Below are 17948 nucleotides of genomic sequence, written 5' to 3'. Positions count from 1 at the left end.
CTGTCCACCTCTTCACTCAAACTTTTGCCGTTTTAGAACTTCTTTAAAATTTGTATCTGATCGATACTCTTGTAAGAATATTTTTAAGTTTTTGATAAATTCTAAAGCAAGTGTAATGTTCATATTTTTGTCTTGAAGCATTTTACTCACAGGGTTTATTCTGTTAAGTAAATCATGGCCAGTTATAAGAGAGCAAATAAATTTGTACTCCTTTATTTTAGCACATAATGTTTGTGCTTCATGCTGAGTTTCGTTATTAAAATTTTCATTATTTAAAATTTCAAAAAGTGCATTGTAAATTTCTCGTAACTGATATCGTAGAGGGCGGATTGCATTAATTTTACTTTCCCATCGCGTATCTGATTGGTGTTTCAATGTTAATTTTTTTACAAACTTTAAAAGGATTGCCCAAGTAAGAGAATGAAAAGAAATTGTGTATTTCTTGAATAATTGCAAAAGAAACTAATTGTATCTGCATTCACTTTTTAAATTTAGAGTATGAGCAGCACATGGCATGTAAAAAGCTCGAGGATTTTTGTTCAAAAGCAAATTTTGGAGTCCATATTTTTTTTTCTTTCATATTTGTCTCATTGTCATACCCTTGACCTTGCATGTCTTCAATGGGAATGTTCCATTTTTCTAGTTGTTCCATTATTGTTACACATAAACCACGTCCTGTGGAAGCTGATATATCTGCAAAACCTAAAATGTTTTCCCTGATCTTGACAATTCCATTGTCACAGGAAACAAACCGAATAATAATGGTCATTTGTTCTGTTTTACTTACATCAGGTGTGCAGTCTAAAATTATGGAATAATATTTAGATTTTCGAATTGATAATAAAATTGTATCCCTGATTGCGTTACTTAAAGTTTCCAATATTTCATTTTGTCTTTACTCAAATAGTGTACTCTGTTGTTTCGTTGTAGGGTCCTTTCAACATGATTTTCCATAACGGGATCAAACTTCGCAAACAGTTCGACTAATTTTAAAATATTGCCGTTATTCCTTTCATATCATTTATCAGATGATCCGCGAAAGGCTAAATTTTGGCTACCAAGGAATTTTATAATTTCAATCAAGCGTTCTAAAACACTCATCCAATGTTTCTTTTCCATTGAGTCTCTCAATCAATAGTAGTTTTGTTTTTTAAATTTTTATCAACTTCCTTCCATTTTAAGAAATTTTTCATGTGAGTTAAACTAGTCTCATGTATATGCAAAGTTGTACTTACATTTCTCCAATCGTTATAACCTTCCACAAGACTACTTGATTCGGTAGGTGTGAAAGGTTTGCAACAAAAGCAAAAAACAGAATTTAAAGTTTCGGAATAAATGAGCCATGTTCTTGGCACGAGGTCACCGTTTTCCATTTTTCTATTATAATACGTGTCGCCAAATTTACGACCATGTGTATCTCTGGGATATATTATATTTTTCTTTTGAACAGACCCCATTTCAATTAAAACAACTCGTAATTTTCTTCAATATTTTCCCCATTCACCTGGATCTTCTAAATTTACAGAGACTAACAATGTGTTAGTTTCCTGGTCAACTACAACTAAGTCTTTTCCTAACTGTTTTTGGCTTAAATCATGCATCTTATCTTGTTCAATAGTTGCAATAGTACTTTCATGCAAACTGGATGATGTGCACGGTTCTTCAACTCTGATTTCTGATGTATCAAGTTTGTTACAATTTGCATTAGAATATTTTGATATTTTAACGAATTTATTAAGAGCCCCAGTTTGTTTCTTAACATCTGCTTCTTTCGCAGTATGTCACTTACGATTTTGTGCACCGGATAACTTTTTTTTTTAAATTTTTGATTCCATTTCTATTTTATACCAACAAGAAATTATTACACAACACGACACAGAGACGAAATAATAGTCCGCACTGCGCTACTGTCAGTAGCCTACTGAGATGCGTACCATAACTGGTTAACTAGCAACAAATGTCTGGTACGAAAATTCGTTTCTGCACATAAAAACCGTTCACCATTTCACTTTAGATAAACTGCAGTGGACACAGCATTCTGCAGGCAAGCATTTAGCCTGCCTCGCTGCAAAATTGTAAACAGCCGGCTGATCAAAGAGGCGGCAATATACAATTTTTTAAAATTTTTATTCGTTGTATCGGACCTTATTTATTTTAATATTGATCATTCTAAGAATTTTTTGTTTTCATGATAAAAATTTTTTGTTTCTTAAAAATGAACTTATGAACGGCGCCCCCTTTGTAGCAGCGCCCGCATGCTCTGCATGCCCGCTTCCGCTGGCCCTGGATCTCATTATTCATATTAAAGATATAATCCTATAATGGAGTGTATTATCTCTATCTAACTTATTCATACTATTATGCTTTTCATATTGACTGGTTGGAGTAAGATCCTACGGTGCCAGTAGGATCTTCCCGATTCGTGATATTTCTTGATCACATACTATGCTTAATGTCCAATAATTCAATTTATTTTGAATCTGGAATCAGTTTATATCTAGTAAGATAAGTTGAAACATTTAATTTCAATACACGAATTTAATATGATCGCCTAGAATTTAATTTGTGCACATAAAGCAATATTCCACTTTGTTCCACACCACTGTTTGAACTGATATAAAGTGAACGGTATAATTTTTCCGAAAAACATGTGTATTCTCTCTGATTGGTAAAGAATACACTTTATTCTTTACCAATCGTAGCTTATATGAATGCGAGAATAACAGTAAGTTTCTCCCAATTTCATCTGCTGATCCACACATCCTGTGTTAAAAGGTTTAAGTGGTTCCAGCATTGCATCCTGTTCATGTACATATCATTTTCAGAGGTTTTCTGTACACAACACTGACAGTCATAGCATTTAACTTGGCCTTCATCCATAATGTAATGAGTAGTTGCAGATTAAGGCCGAAAACTCCACATGTTTGCTTCAAGTTATCAACTTTTTTATTTTAATTTTCGGATGATTAAGTTTTTGTTGTTTGTTTTCTGTTATATCATGCAATACGGTAGTTCAATAAAATTCTTCGAAATCAGAAAGTCCGTTTGAAATATTTTCTGAATTATTAGCCACTGTTATCTTGTCGATGGTCTCATTTCATTATTAGGAGGTTATAATTATTTTTAAACGTATTCCTTCTCTGATTTGATATCGCAGAGTTATGTTTTAGAGAGGAAATATTTGAGTAGTGAAAGGTAACGATTCGGTATGCTGTGTTATAACTGCATTTTCGATACCTTTCGTCTGATAAAATGTTGCTAAAATGTGATCACAAGTCTTGGAGTTCTGGTAGTGAACATAGTAGTCTTCTGCATATCGAAAAAATAATTCTATATATTTAGGTGAATTTAGACGTCGGTGCAAGCGCCAGCAGGTGCATAGGATAAATTAGGGATTAAGTTTCATCTCTTATGGAAAAATCATCCCAAATATCTGTTTGTTAATTTTGAGAAGTAATGTGCATTTGAGAGCCTCCGTAGCCAATTCGATCTTAACAAAGCCCTTCAGCTGGAAAGACCTGGGTTCGAATTCTTCTAGGACTCAAAGCACCGTTATCAGGACTCTTCAGTTGATGGTGAAAGAGTTGATGGTACGGAGGTGGAAGAGTTTTTCCTCCAGTGATCTTGGGGTTTATTCTTCTCGCAACCAGGAATTGACTAGGAAAACACGCACTTAACATACCAACATATAAGAGTATGTTTGAGCATAACACTAACCAACTTATCCTAAAATTATGATTACACAGGCCAAGGATGCTTTCCATATCTTGGGCCTTAAGGGCCTATAAATAACGCGGATTATTGTTATTATTTATTGATGTAATTTGTGCCATTTACTACATTCAAAGATATGACTTGAAAACTATTCAGCACTTTCCATAAATATATTATTATTTCGTTTCAATTTGCAGGTAAATCATATATTTCTCTTCATATATTAACAAACATGCAATGCACATTTGTGTGGTTTTGTTTATGTACAAAAAAAAAAAAAAAAGAGTTTCCCCCGACGCCACTGCATTTTTTTAAACCAGACTAATTTATTTGTGCCTACATGAGACAAAGTTATGGGGTAGTCAAATTAGTATGGATATAAGTCCATCAGGCATTCATCGTATTTGTATCTGTCAACATGTACTCATAGCATGGTTTGTCGTACGCAGGATAAAAATTTTTTACCACTCATGCTAGTTCAGAAAAAAGGCTACAAAATATTCCCCTGTTGTCATTATTTAGAAGAGTCAGTGAACTAGCATCAATTTTAATACATGTATACTGCGGAGTGTGAAAAAAAATTAATAGTGCAGCTCACTAGGATTGAATTGGTCTCTTTTCACATAGCGTAATGTTTGTATTTAGTTATACTATATTTAGCTTTATATATTAGATTTTAAAGTTGTCAATCTTAGCATTTTTTTCACCATTTAGATGACATGTTTAAATTTGGTCAGTTGCTTGCAGCTATAAATAAGTCTTATTTTCATCATCATTATTCTTTAAGTTTGGTTTGTTATTGTGGTTGATAGAACTATCCCCCTGTGTTTTGTGGTTACTTAGTGTCCATTAGAAGATTGAATAGGGAGAATTCAGCATTGTCATTGATTGTATTAGCAGAGACGACTCAGCAGTGATACTGAAGTCATTAATGGATTTATCGTTGCTGTGTGCTATGCATTGCCAGCTTGCATTATACTTACGTGCTTTGTAAATGAATGCGGCTTCTTTAATTAATTTACCGCTGTCTATCATTTACTCTAACTTTAGATTAAAATTGTAGAGAGTTATAAAGTTTTCGGTCTGTAATTACCGGATTTCGGAACCGGTTTTTACACATCCCGAAAAAGAATATAACTCATTAAAATAGTTTTGGCGCCCATGTTGTTCCTCTTTTCGATTTTAATGTTAAATTAGAAATGAAAGATAACTGCACAGGGTTTGATTTTGCGCAATATTTAGAAATTGAGAAGAGCATCCAACAAAAGTTCCTTTCTGAAACTAGTTTCAGTTTATAACAGCTGACGTTTAATACATGACCTTCGGAATTATCGCTATCAGGTGCTATATATTTACTCAATATGGATGAGATGATTCCTTATTCACGAAAATAGTTTTATTATTATTATTATTATTATTTATATTTCATTACATTTATGCTGTGTTGCCAGACATTATTGGGCTATCATTGTGCGAAAACCCACACTTCTTTCTTGTTTAAGATTTGAAAATAACTCTCTTGACGGTACAGAATGCAATTATTAATAAAAACATGAAAATTGTGTTTTATCATTTAGATGCACTGATAATTCCCTTGTAGTGACTAATTTGTTTAGTGTATTTTTGCACCAAAAATACACTAGCGTTTTGTTATTAAGAGGAGATTGTTGAGGACTGCAGACGCTGTTGCTGTGAAATAAGGAAATATATATATATAATTTGGCTGCGATCTCAGGATCCTGAAACCTCAACTTTCAGAACTTGTAAGGCCCTATAATCCTCGTGTGTTGTACGAATCTATTTCCAAAAGACATTTCTGAAGCTACGCTTGAAATTGCTCTTATAGAACCAGGTTACAAACGCATCAGAATAGCGAAAACCTTTTCCTTAAGAAATCGGTGTATTTTTTATAGAAAACTGTAAATTTCAGCCATGAATTTTTCTAGTGATTTTCATATATGATTATTTATCGCAGTTTGGATCCTTTACTCCATTTGAAATGATACCATGCTTGATTTAACATGCACATTAACTGCAGATTTTTGTCTTTTCATCGAACGCGCCCTACGAGAAATAGCCTTCATTATAAAGCCATGCAGATAAACACTGCACTGACAGATTCTATACTCGACGAGATATAATACGAGCGAAAGGTCATTGACTCTTGAAAAGGGAGTTCTCAGTTGTCTTTTGAGCTTTCAGCCAGCGTGTCGGCCAGCAAGTGTAATGCAACGTATTGAAATAAAACTTTTCTTCTTACCTTAATCGCTATGACGACTGCACACATATTCGCAGGATTTAGATTGATTCTTATTGAATTCCATTTTATTTACTTTTTTTTAAATTCCATTTGTGGTAAGCTATGACAAGTCTTTAGTAAATATGAGGCGAAGTGATCATTATGATAAATAACAGTACGTTTGTATTAAAGCGGATTGGGATTAATAATATTTAAAACACCTCCTTTAGCTCTGTTAAAGCAATTTAAAAGACTGCCTTAAAAAAAAACAAACTGGGTAAATGAACTAAAAACAAGTTATATATTGGTATATTAAGAAATACCGAGAGTTTTTTTTTTTTTATTATACTGATAAGTTAAAAAGTAATTCATTTGTGACCTTTAAATGAGGTGGAATTACGCTTTTTTAACCCCCGTTCATGTTCTTGTGCTCATTCTCTTCCATTCGCCTTGTGTTGTCTGCTATTTCGTATATATGTCCACTAAGATCTCCCGCAGACTGACAGCCCTAAATTTTTGTTGCCGGGCCTGGACCCAGCAGGATCTTAGCACCACTAATGACGAGCTCCAGCTACGCGTCAGGATGCCCTTGGGAAGTTGCCATGGAAACATGGAAGTGAGTGATTTTGATTAATGCTCTGTCAGTGCTATACATCGGACTCCAGTTGCTTGTCTGGGTGCGGACTTTTTTTATTCTCCGTTTTTTGTTCCTTTCTTTTTTTTTTATGAGATTTGGAATTTGTAGTTTTCCTCCTGTTCTGTTGTGTGAATATATACATGGAGTGTATAAGCATTTGCCTGCAACAACCTGCTATTGTTTATCCTATGGTATTAAAGTTTTTTGGTCTTCTTTTCTGTTTTTTTTTGCGTGTTAAGTTTATTAATTAAAAATCAGTATAGTTATTACTCTTATAACATCAAGGGAAGGAACAATTCATTTTCTTTAAAAAATTAAGGACGACCAAGGGATGAAGATTTTACACGAAAATGGGTTGTTTGTTTTTTTTCTTCCTCTCTTAAAAACGAAAAAAACAAAGCTAGTACCGAAAATTAGTATGGCATTTTTATCCGTATTTCATTTGAAATTTTGCAATAATATCACCATTTAAATGAGCTTTCTTTTATGTACGTTCTTTTCATTTTTTAATCATTATTAATTTATTTTTAACGAAGTGACATTCGCTTCGGGTTTTTTCTAGAAGTCAGAAGAATGAAGCGAAATTTTGTAAAATTAGAAATGATTAAATAATACAATACTTTTCTGCACAGACATCATCTAAAATACTGTCTTAAGATAAGAAATCACTAGAGCTAATTGAGATTACTCTTTTTTATACGTCATTTATATTTTTGTGATGTGTCTTTTTAACTCTTTATCCACAGTCAGTTTCCTTTTCCCGGATTGTTCATTGTTGGAATCAACTATTAATTAGATACTTGAAAACTTGGTTTGAAATAGGTGTATTTTAGAAGTGTGAAGAATGCCGTTTCTCTTTTGAAAGAATTTAGTGTATTCAATGATTTTAATGGCCACAAAGGATCATTTGCGTTTCTTTCTTAAAACACATAGAAGTAGGTAATAAAAGTGTCCAAATGGTCATCTATTACCAGGCTTTTGAAGTATCACCATTAAGTTGTTAAGCCCAAGGATGTCGTAGGCCTTGCTTGTTTTGTCTCAGATGTTGTCTAATTTCATTTCCGCTATTGCCAAATATTTTTGCATTCCACGTTAATGACGGGTGTGCAAATCAAATAAACTTTGTGAAAGTTCAGTTATTAAACTGCTCATTATTAGAAATTCACTATTTTATGTTGTATTCTTTTGTGAATAATTTCATAAGCGTATGCGCATGAACATCAAGGATCGCAACAGCATTTTATTTTTGTTGCGAGTGATTCTGCGCAGAAAAGGCTCAAGTAGGAAGGGCCAAAGGCTTCATTAATTACCATGCGACAGACGCGTGTTGCCGATCTGTTAACTTAACAGCGTTAAATATGCAGGAACGCGGTAATTAGAGAAATTAATCATTGCTTCAGCTCCGTCTTTTATTCATGTTTGCCACATTTGAAAGATGGTCTGTGTTAAGTGTTAGATATCTTTAACCCTTTCCCTTTTAAACAAGTGAGCGAAGGTATCTGCCCACCGATGTTATCAACAGGATTGCTTCTCTAGGTCCAACAGAGATACCGCGTCTGGGAAGAGCTTGTTATGCGAGAATAATCATTCGAGTTTTGATAGGTGTTGAGAAACATCCAGATTTACAGCTGAATTCATAGCGAACAGAGATGTTATCTCTATTAGAAGATCTGTTATAGATTGTTGGCATTGAAGAAGAAATCGTACTAATTAAATGAACAAGGAAGACTGTTTGTTTTGCTCATCCTCGTTTTTATTTTTCATCCTTTCTTACTATTAAAAAAAAAATGAATTGATAGCTGCATCCTGTGAATTGTGCCTTGGAGAATAGAGTAATCGCTTTAGAGGTGTGAACAAAGTGAGGCGTTTTTTCCCCTTTTCTTTTGATTGTTTTAAACAAAGAAAACCAATGGGAGGAAATGTAGAATGGAAGCTGGAAAGTATACATTCAGGACGCTTTTCTAAGGAACAGGTTTTGCAAGTTTTTTTTTTTTTGTGTGTGTGTGTGTGTGTGTGTAACATTATCGGTGACAAGAGGGAAAAAAAAATTAAAAGAAAAAGTGTATAACCCCCTCCCCACCCAGCTGGTGATATTATGGAAATAATAATCGAAACTTTATATGCAAGTTAATAATTTGATAAACTCTGAATGAATACCGAAAAACGCAAAAAAAAAAAAAAAAAAACGAAGAACAATAGTTATAAATTACTGAAATCTATTAATTAGCCGTAAGTAACAATGGCGAAAGATTTTTATCTTTTCACACTTAAATGCTGCTTGTTAACGCATGCTGTGGACTGCGATTGCCAATTTATGCATATTCAGGGACTTTTCTTTCATTCAAATGTCGGAGGATCATTTTCAAATTAGAAAAGGGATTAAAATTTCGTTAAATAATACAACACATTTTCCCTTTTATAAGGAAACCTACTTATTGCACAAAATTTTTATCCTATAACATGTCAATACTAACACACGTCAATAATTTTTGTATCAGAAGAACATAGGCAGATCCCACAGAAAGACGGTAATTATACAAAAACGAGTTGCACCCCCCCCCCCTTCTTCCCTTCTCAGTTTGGATTGGATTACATTGTATCGCGAAACAGATAAGGTTTCCACGCTGGGCTTTGACAATCCCAGTTGTATTATTATGAATTAATGAATAACACTTAATAATAAAAATAGGATTTTTTGCTTTTAAGAAGATTCTGAAAAGTGGCCGGAAGCACCTTCATGTGAAATATACGTTATGGTTTGCTTACAGAAATGCAAAATAGGTATGTTAAAACTTAAATCAGTTTTGGATAACGTTTATCTTTGAATTCTTATCTGTATCCATTTTTAGTTCCAGTAATACGTCGCCAAATAGTATGATATAAACCTGAACCGATAATTCTATAATTTGCTTGTATAAGCATGTGACACACACACACACACACACACACACACACACACACACACACACACACACACACACACACACACACACACACACACACACACACACACACACACACACACACACAGGGAGAGATGGTGATGATGAGGGGTGGGATGGGAAGGAACGAGAGAGAGAGTTTTGAAGGCAGGAAGATTCCTATTTGCTAACGTTTCTGTGGTCATTAATAATCTTACCCGACCATGTGTTTGTGAGATTTGTTCTTCCCACCAGCCTTAATGGATTGAATGCATCACTGGAGAAACTGCTCATGTTTATTATCGCTCCTCGCAGCTTGCTAATGCTCTGATCGTCTGGTACGCGTGTATGTGCAACACCACTCTGCACGCGGGTTTTCCATTTTCCTGACCACAGGCGCGAAGATTTGTCAATTTCAGATTGTCGATTTCATCGGGTATGTTTAGAAAGGCAGGCGGTCGCTGAAAAGTTTTAATATGATACTCTACATACCAGTTTTTTTTCGCCTTCTAGCAATAGCATTTGCAATCGAGGATGAGCCTATTGGTAGATGACGTGTACAACTTATGAAAACGCTGATGAACAAGACGGTAATAACTACCTCATACAGCTAAGCGAAGCAAATGTCAATATCTGTGTATGGCTGCATCTGGACACAGCAGAGAGAAAGCGACATGAAGGCAAACTTAAGTGAGACGTCTCGTTACAGCGTGTGATATCCAGGGGTGTGATAGCAAGATTTTATTTTTTTTTTTTTTAACGAATTGTGTTGCCGTTTTCCACACATTTTTAATTCAAAAATAATCTTAAAGTTTTGTCGCTTTTTTTCTTTTTGCCGAGTTTCAGTCATTATGAAAGTGCATGACAGATGAATTACTATCGTATTTCGATCTTTCCTTTTCTATATAGACTTAAATCAGCTTTGGATTTTATTCAAGTTGTCAAAAAAAAAAAAAGACTTTTTGTTACTGTTTAATCCTCCTTTTCTTCCCTGGATTCGAATACCGTCTAGCACACGCAAAGGATCTGTATCAGGGTTTTTCAACTGAAGGTGAGTTTTAGGCGGTCTATACGGGAGTAGAAGAGTTTCAGTTTTTTTAGAAAGTTACCGTTGCTGCTACACTGGAGAAAAAACTGATTTTGTAAAATTAACTAAATTTAGAATATTTTCGAAAACATCGTCGCCCCAAGCGCTTGTTGGACTTCTTGAGTGGTTAGGTCACTTCGGTCTAGTAAATGTTCTGAAACTGGTGTGTCGCAATTTATTTATTTTATTTTTTTTTTTATTACAGGCCACGGAACAAAAATTAAAAATATGCAGCCAAGTACTCCTCTTAATACTAAAATTAGTATTGAGAGGAATATCTATCTTAGTCGTGCAATACCATTCTTGATTGCATTTAGACTCGCAATTAGGCTAGTTGGACACTGTATTAGACAGTTGCATGGGACTTGTCCTAGAAGGGGGGGGGGGACTGGAATAGAACCGTGCGATTAGTCCGAATACGAATTTTTTTTATTTTTAATTATATATTATTTATTTGAATCTTTTACTTCAGACCTGCACATTATATTTAGAAGATTGAACTCTCTCTCTCTCTTTCTCTGCGAGAATATGTCAGTTATCACATATGACATAGGCATATTAAGTCAACTGACTTTCGGCCTAAAATGTTCGGCTTCAACAACAATATTAAATATGACTCCCACCATGTATCGCGCGCATCAAAAGTACATAAGTTGTCCCCTAAATGAATAGGTGAGAAGATGCAAAGGAAACTGTTTTTATAAATTCGTTTTTACTTCTTTTCTTCTGTTATTTTTATTTTATTTATTTGTTTTTATTGTACGGATATTATTGAGGTTAAAAATTGTGGTTTGGAGAACCATGGTGTACAAATAAAAAATTGAGAAAACAATTATCGTCAGTGGTTATGGCCACGTAATTGATGATTATTTTAAAATTTAATAAGGGTATAAAACAATAGCTAAATGGTTATTAAAGTGTATATTAAAATACTGCTTAACTCGCTTTGTGCTAATTTTTTTTGCAAATGAACATTTTGTCTTTTAAATATGGTACGAATTGGAATCCATTCATCTGCAAAAAATGCCATTTTGCAGAGATATGAGAATCTAAACGGTCCAGATGCGGCCGACAGTGGTCTGCCATTCGCTGACCCCTGATCTAAAACATGGTTTTGGATTATATGGGGGTAGGAGGAGAGTCGTCCATTTTTCACAATGTTGTCGACAGACTTCAATTGAATGTCACTTTGAGTGATAATTATTTCCATTTATGCATCACTATTATTTACAAAGTGGAAGTTGTTCAATCACTGAAGACAAATTACATGCATCGAATGCTGAAATTGGATTGGACAGAATTAATGAAACTGATTTAGCTCCCATCACATCCTGAATTTGACGTTTGCTTCGCAGGCTATTGGTCGCCCACAAGCTACTGGTCGGACAACATTGATATATATCAAGACGTGGGTGTGCGAAGTTCACATGACATTCATTGGGTGGGAAGGGGATGGCAAGTCTCAGAAAAAGAGTTTTAAGAGCTCTTGTCTGAAACCATATCGGGATCATTATCTGCAGTTATACAAAACAGCTATCATATCTGCAGATTTGCATCATGCTAATCTCGAATTCTTTCAGTGTATTTAGAAATGAACTCTTTTTTTTTGTTTGTTTGTTTGTATTCTGTATGCGGTCCGATATATTAAAATAACCGATAGTTGTTACAAAGAAATGGTCCAATATATCTTTAATATTTATGCAGAGGACATTTGATTAACACTATTTATTATAATTGAAATTACTATTATTATAATAAATTATTATAATTGAAAACATTAAGAATTGATTATTCTTAATAATCATAATAATACCATAAATTTACTGGATACTTCTGTTATCAAACTTCAAAAGTCCAGGAGACAGCAAACATTGCATCAAAAGATATTATCATTAATAATACATATATGCTTAAGCAGTTTAGAGCGCGGAAAAACAAACAAACAAACAAACAAACAAAAAAAAAAACAGATTCGGTCCGAATATTTGTGCATGGTAATTTTTGGAATATTCAGTTCTGAATTGGTTATTCATTTACAAAATATAAAGTTTTCAAAATAGAAAGCATGGATGAACAAACAAGTAGGGAAACGATTGCAGACAATCATAGAAATGATGCAAATATACAAGAAAGTAATAGCATTCTTTTATATTCACATCATTAATTCTCTGAAAACCGTTTTTGGTATGTGCTGTGGACATAATTTTGTATTGTCTACTTTGGCAATTAAAATGGTCTAACTGAAACGACAGATTTAATTTCTAAATACTAAATTTTATTAAATTCTATCAGAACGATTCAGTCACGAATCGTTCTGGAAGACAAAAAAAAAAAAAAAAAACCCGTATATAGTGGGGGGGGGGAAAATTTAATTTAAAATCGTTTAGCCAATAAAAGATGGAATGATAAAAATCAATTAAAGAAACAAACAACAAAATTTTCTGCCATCAGTTTTGAATGTAGAAGTACTCATAGTTTATTAGTTGCTGCAATGTACTAACACCTGTTAAGCGTAATGTTATATGCCAGTGTTAGTACATTAGTCGCTGCAATGTACTAACACTGGTATATAGACATTACGCTTAGCAAGCGCCTGTGCTTGTTTGCATATATTAGTCTGAAATTGTTGAGTGCTGCATTATATATATATCGCTATTTCGCGAATACTATCATGATATCTGCGGCATTTACGATATCCTTCAAAACTCGGGTTTTTCAACCCGCATACAGGCAAATCGGACCAGAGTACACACGCAGTTTACAGACAAAAATGCCATTAGGCGGTAAATGGTCGTCGTGTGTGTTGGTAGAGGATTATGTAGCATAGACGCTGAGTTGTGTGAGCGCCCTCGCGCGATGAGGTTTCACGTTGATGCTTTTGTAAAATCCCAACGTGTGTGTTAAAGTTCAACGTGTTTGTGTCAGTCGACTTCTTTTTAGTTTATGTATTCTAGACAGAATTTTGTTTTGTCTAATTCTGCCACTACGAATGGTTCGATTGGAATGATTTGAGAAATTTAAATAGATATCTTAAAACTCATTTCATTAAATTCCATCCAGTAAAGAATTATTAATCAGTTTTTGCTAAGAGTTTGTGAAGATTGAATAAAACCAAAAATTGAAGCACATTGATACTTCTTACGCACGTTCTAAATTCCAAATTTTATTAAATTCCAGCAATAGAAGAGTTATTACAATATATCTGATTTCGACCACCCCCACTTTTTTTTATTTTTTAATCTCTGTAAAAGGTCTGATCAAAACAAACTGGAATGGCCTCAGCAGATTTCTGTGATTTTATACACCAAAATTCAATAAATTTCATTCAGCCAAAGTATCGGAATAATTTGCCTATGGACAAAGGAATATATAATTATGTGCTTACACATTTTGCAAAACTCACTCCTAAAACGTTACGTTCTTTTTAAGGGTATAGTGCGTATTTGAGTTATATAAATATCTATTGGCCATATTAATCAATTGTTAGAATAATGCTAAATTTTGGAAAAGTGTCATTTTCTTTAGAGACTTCATCTTTGAGTTAATATCTGAAACTCATGCCGCATAACAACTGGAATAAGTTAGTACTCCAGATATTTTTTTAAAAAAGTAATTTTTTAAAATCGATTTGTGCTTATGCGATTTTGCTTTCAGATATTATTTTCATTATACTTTCGCTGCTGAGTCATGTGATACAATTGGGACTGTTCGCATTGCTTAGTTTCCACGTTTTCCACGAAAGATCCAGTGAAGGATATACCATTCTCTTCAACTACTTAAGCATATTTTACAGCTATTCTACACACAGGTAGAATCGTTGGCTTCGAAGTCCATACATTCCCTTGGAATTTCATTGGACTTTATTAATAATCAGTGAAAAAAAAAAAGGAATTACACAATTCAGTATCGAATATGAATCTTTTCTTACTTAAAGAAAGTAAAGTTCAAATGTATTATGTCATTAAATTAATTAATGCTAGTAGAAGTGCCACTGCAAACTACAGAGCTCTACGAATTTACCGTATGGTAGTAAAATACATAACAGACTAGGTCTGTCATCCCCCTAGATATTTAAGATTTATCTAATATGTGAGTGTGAATGTCCAATGTTTGGAAACCTTGTTATTTATTTCACTTGTCAGTAATGTATTATTTTTATATATTTTTTATTAGTAAGGTTCATCATTCCATATGTTGATGACGTATTAAAAAATTGGCGAATTAGATTTAGACAATCAAAGCAAATACTTATGCTCTGTGCAGGATGTTTATAGAGTATGATTTCATTTCCTTTTGTTAAAGTCGTTACATCTGTCTTTTTAGCGAAGAACTGTTAACTTAACCTGTTGTAACTTGACCTCTTGTATTGGAAAGTATCAATGGGCACACTTTATTTAATATCGTATTTTCCTTCATTCTTACCGTTCTCAAAGACATGTAAAGAGGCCTTCGTTGGCCCTTTTTAGTAAACTAGTGAAACAGTTATATTGCCACAGGTCCGGCTTTGCAGTATTCTCCCATGCGTAACGACAGGTAAGTATACATCTAATGGCAAGTTTATCACCTATCATTCCTTTGTGACGGACGGGAAAAGTTTATCCTCGTATTCTTGCCATTAAAAGCCGGCGTTTTGCCCATCTATGTTTACACGGAGTAAACATCTTACAGACTTTTCTAAGAAGAACTAACCAGACGGCGTAGGTATAAACTGTCACCTGTTTGTAGGCCATTTGTTTACGCATGCGCACTCTGTTGTGATTACAAGGATGTGCTTTGAATTGCATTATGGCGAGACGATAGAATGCCGAAGGAAGGAAATGCCTCTTGTTTGATACATGCGAATTCCTTCATATATATAGCAATTCTCTCCCCCCCCCCTCATATCGTCGCATAAGATGCAAAAATAATAAGAGCGATTGGTATACATTCATTAGTTTCGTCAAACTTATTGACAGTTATTGATTAGCGTTGATTAAATTGTTGCGTTGGCCTTGACTCCAATGGCTGTATGCTTCAGTATGTTGTAATAAAAGAATATTAAATATTTTTAAGTGCTTGATGTCTTATATACCTATATCAGTTATCGCAGTTTGCGGATTACACATTAAGCAATAATTACAAATTCTTTAAGAACCTGGATTATTATTATTATTTTTTTTTTTTATTAATGTAACGTTGCCAAAAAAAAAAAAAAACTAATATCGCAAAACATTTCTAAATGTAATTTATCTATAGCCATATTTAATAATCATATTCATATTTCTGTATGAGTAGGGTAGCATAGTATCACGGTCAACAAATGATTCCATTACTGTGACATTGATCTACAAGCAAAACATATTAATAAAAAAAAATTAATAAAATTTTAAATAATTCCAATGATCTTTAGACATTTTTAAAACATTTTATTTGTTTGCTTTTTTGTAATATGACAAAAAACTTAATTAGAAAGAGGACCTTTTATCTCCATTCAACTTTAATTCATTAATGGAGATATTTAGTGTGGATTCGACTAAATTGCGTAGTTTTATAATTTGTGATATAGGATATATCAATTTGGAATATATATCAAAAATATATTCCAAAATTTTCACCGATTTATTTAATGCAATATATGAACATATTGAATATAACATTATAACAATGAAACGATGTTATGTTATGTAATTAGTCTACGAATGATCTTGAGGTTTTTTTTTTTTTTTTTCTCTTTGGAAATGTATCATCAGATGAACGTTATTTTATTAAAAATCTTTCAATCCTGACTGAAGTCTAATTTATGAATTTCCATCTGTAGGTTTTCGGATTCTTGTCGATAAAGTTTAAAGGTTTGACATTAGCAAGTTGATGTTGTTAGCACCTAGAGATATTATGATCAATATCAATGCTTTCGAGCATGCTGCTATCCCGAAGCTATTTATGATATTAACTGCGCCTTGCGTGGTGATGCTCCATTGTCTGAAAATCATATATAAATATGAATTGACTGGTAGTTTTGCATCGATGAATTTTGGTATTTGTGGCGATGGGTTCGAATTTCCCGATATTAGTTAGGCTTTTATGGAAATGGAAGATTTGTGCTTTCTTTTCACTACTAGAGTATCGATATAAGAACCAGAGCACTGAAAATCTTTTACTTCTTCAAGAGTGTGGTCATTTAGCTTAATATTTCCATTTATTCTGACATTTAGGAATTTAGTTTTATTCAATTTTTACATAATCCGGATACCTGCTCTAGAGACCAAACATCGAACTTTTTCAAGCCACTTCAGTCAGCAGGATGGTGGTCCACATCGGGTGGTGAAGTTTATCTAATACCTAAAGACAGTCGCAAACATTCATGCTGATAACGGAATTCGAACCCACAGTCACTAAACAAACCAGGCCAGCAAATTTCACATTGTTTTTTACATAAATAAAGGTATAAAATATATTTATTTACAATAAAGAAACAAAGACAAATACTAGAAATGTATGCATCTATTTCAGTGAAAAGAAATCTTTGAGATATATTTTGCTTCAATATGTCTTGCCTCGTGAATTTGCCTAAAATTAACATCGCAACAACCCAGAAGTAAATCCGATGCGTATTATTTTAAGAAATTATAATATTACCCATGAGGAAAATGAATAAATACAGATCCCCAACACTAGGATGAACACGATAGTTTGATTGCCTAGATGAATCGTTTTTCTGACACATTCACTTTCACTGACGATTATTTAATTTAATTAATTAATTTATTATTTTTTTGGAAAGATGTATTCATCGGTCATCAAAATGGATACATGTTATATATAATTAATGCATTTTTATTCATTTAAATGTTTCTCTGGCCGACGAATAAAGCTTATTCAAGTAAATAAGTTTAATAAAGAATTATTATAAACTGTGAGCATTATAAAAGCAGGATATAAAATTTATTATTTATAGCCTGTTTTAAATTGAGATTTTCTGTGTGATATAATTTTGAGCGATGGGAACTGATTGCCTGTGAGTTTGCGACTCAAGGGAAGCCTAAAAATGAGAAAAATGGCATTAAAGAATTTATAAATGTAATTTTCCGTCCCGATTTCAACTAATAATGACGCATCGAGATGCTTAATACTTCATTATATGCCTCTTTTTTAGGCAATAATGAACAGCTTCTCGTATTATGAAGTACACCGACGAAAGTGGAAGATGGATTTTGACCAATGTGAAAAAATGCTGCCCAACTTCCCATACTGTCTAGCTATATGCTAGTTTATTACTGCTACCTATGGATACAAAGGGTGTGTAGAACTTAGCGTGATCGACCTGGTTAGCCCGAGGGACTCTTGAGATGCATTGCTGGTTATGATGGCCTT

General features: G+C 33.5%; 1 protein-coding gene across 1 annotated transcript in view; it reads left to right on the top strand.

Annotated features, from left to right (window-relative positions):
- LOC150108437 (uncharacterized) overlaps positions 1–17948 on the top strand; it is a 189245-nt gene that overhangs the window by 31503 nt on the left and 139794 nt on the right. The gene's annotated exons all lie outside the window — the stretch shown is intronic.

This window comes from Typopeltis vanoorti, chromosome 3 (genome assembly GCF_054136105.1).
Source record: "Typopeltis vanoorti isolate ZY-2024b chromosome 3, IOZ_Tvanoo_1.0, whole genome shotgun sequence".
NCBI lineage: Eukaryota > Metazoa > Arthropoda > Arachnida > Uropygi > Thelyphonidae > Typopeltis > Typopeltis vanoorti.
This window is presented reverse-complemented; position numbering and strand designations above follow the sequence as displayed.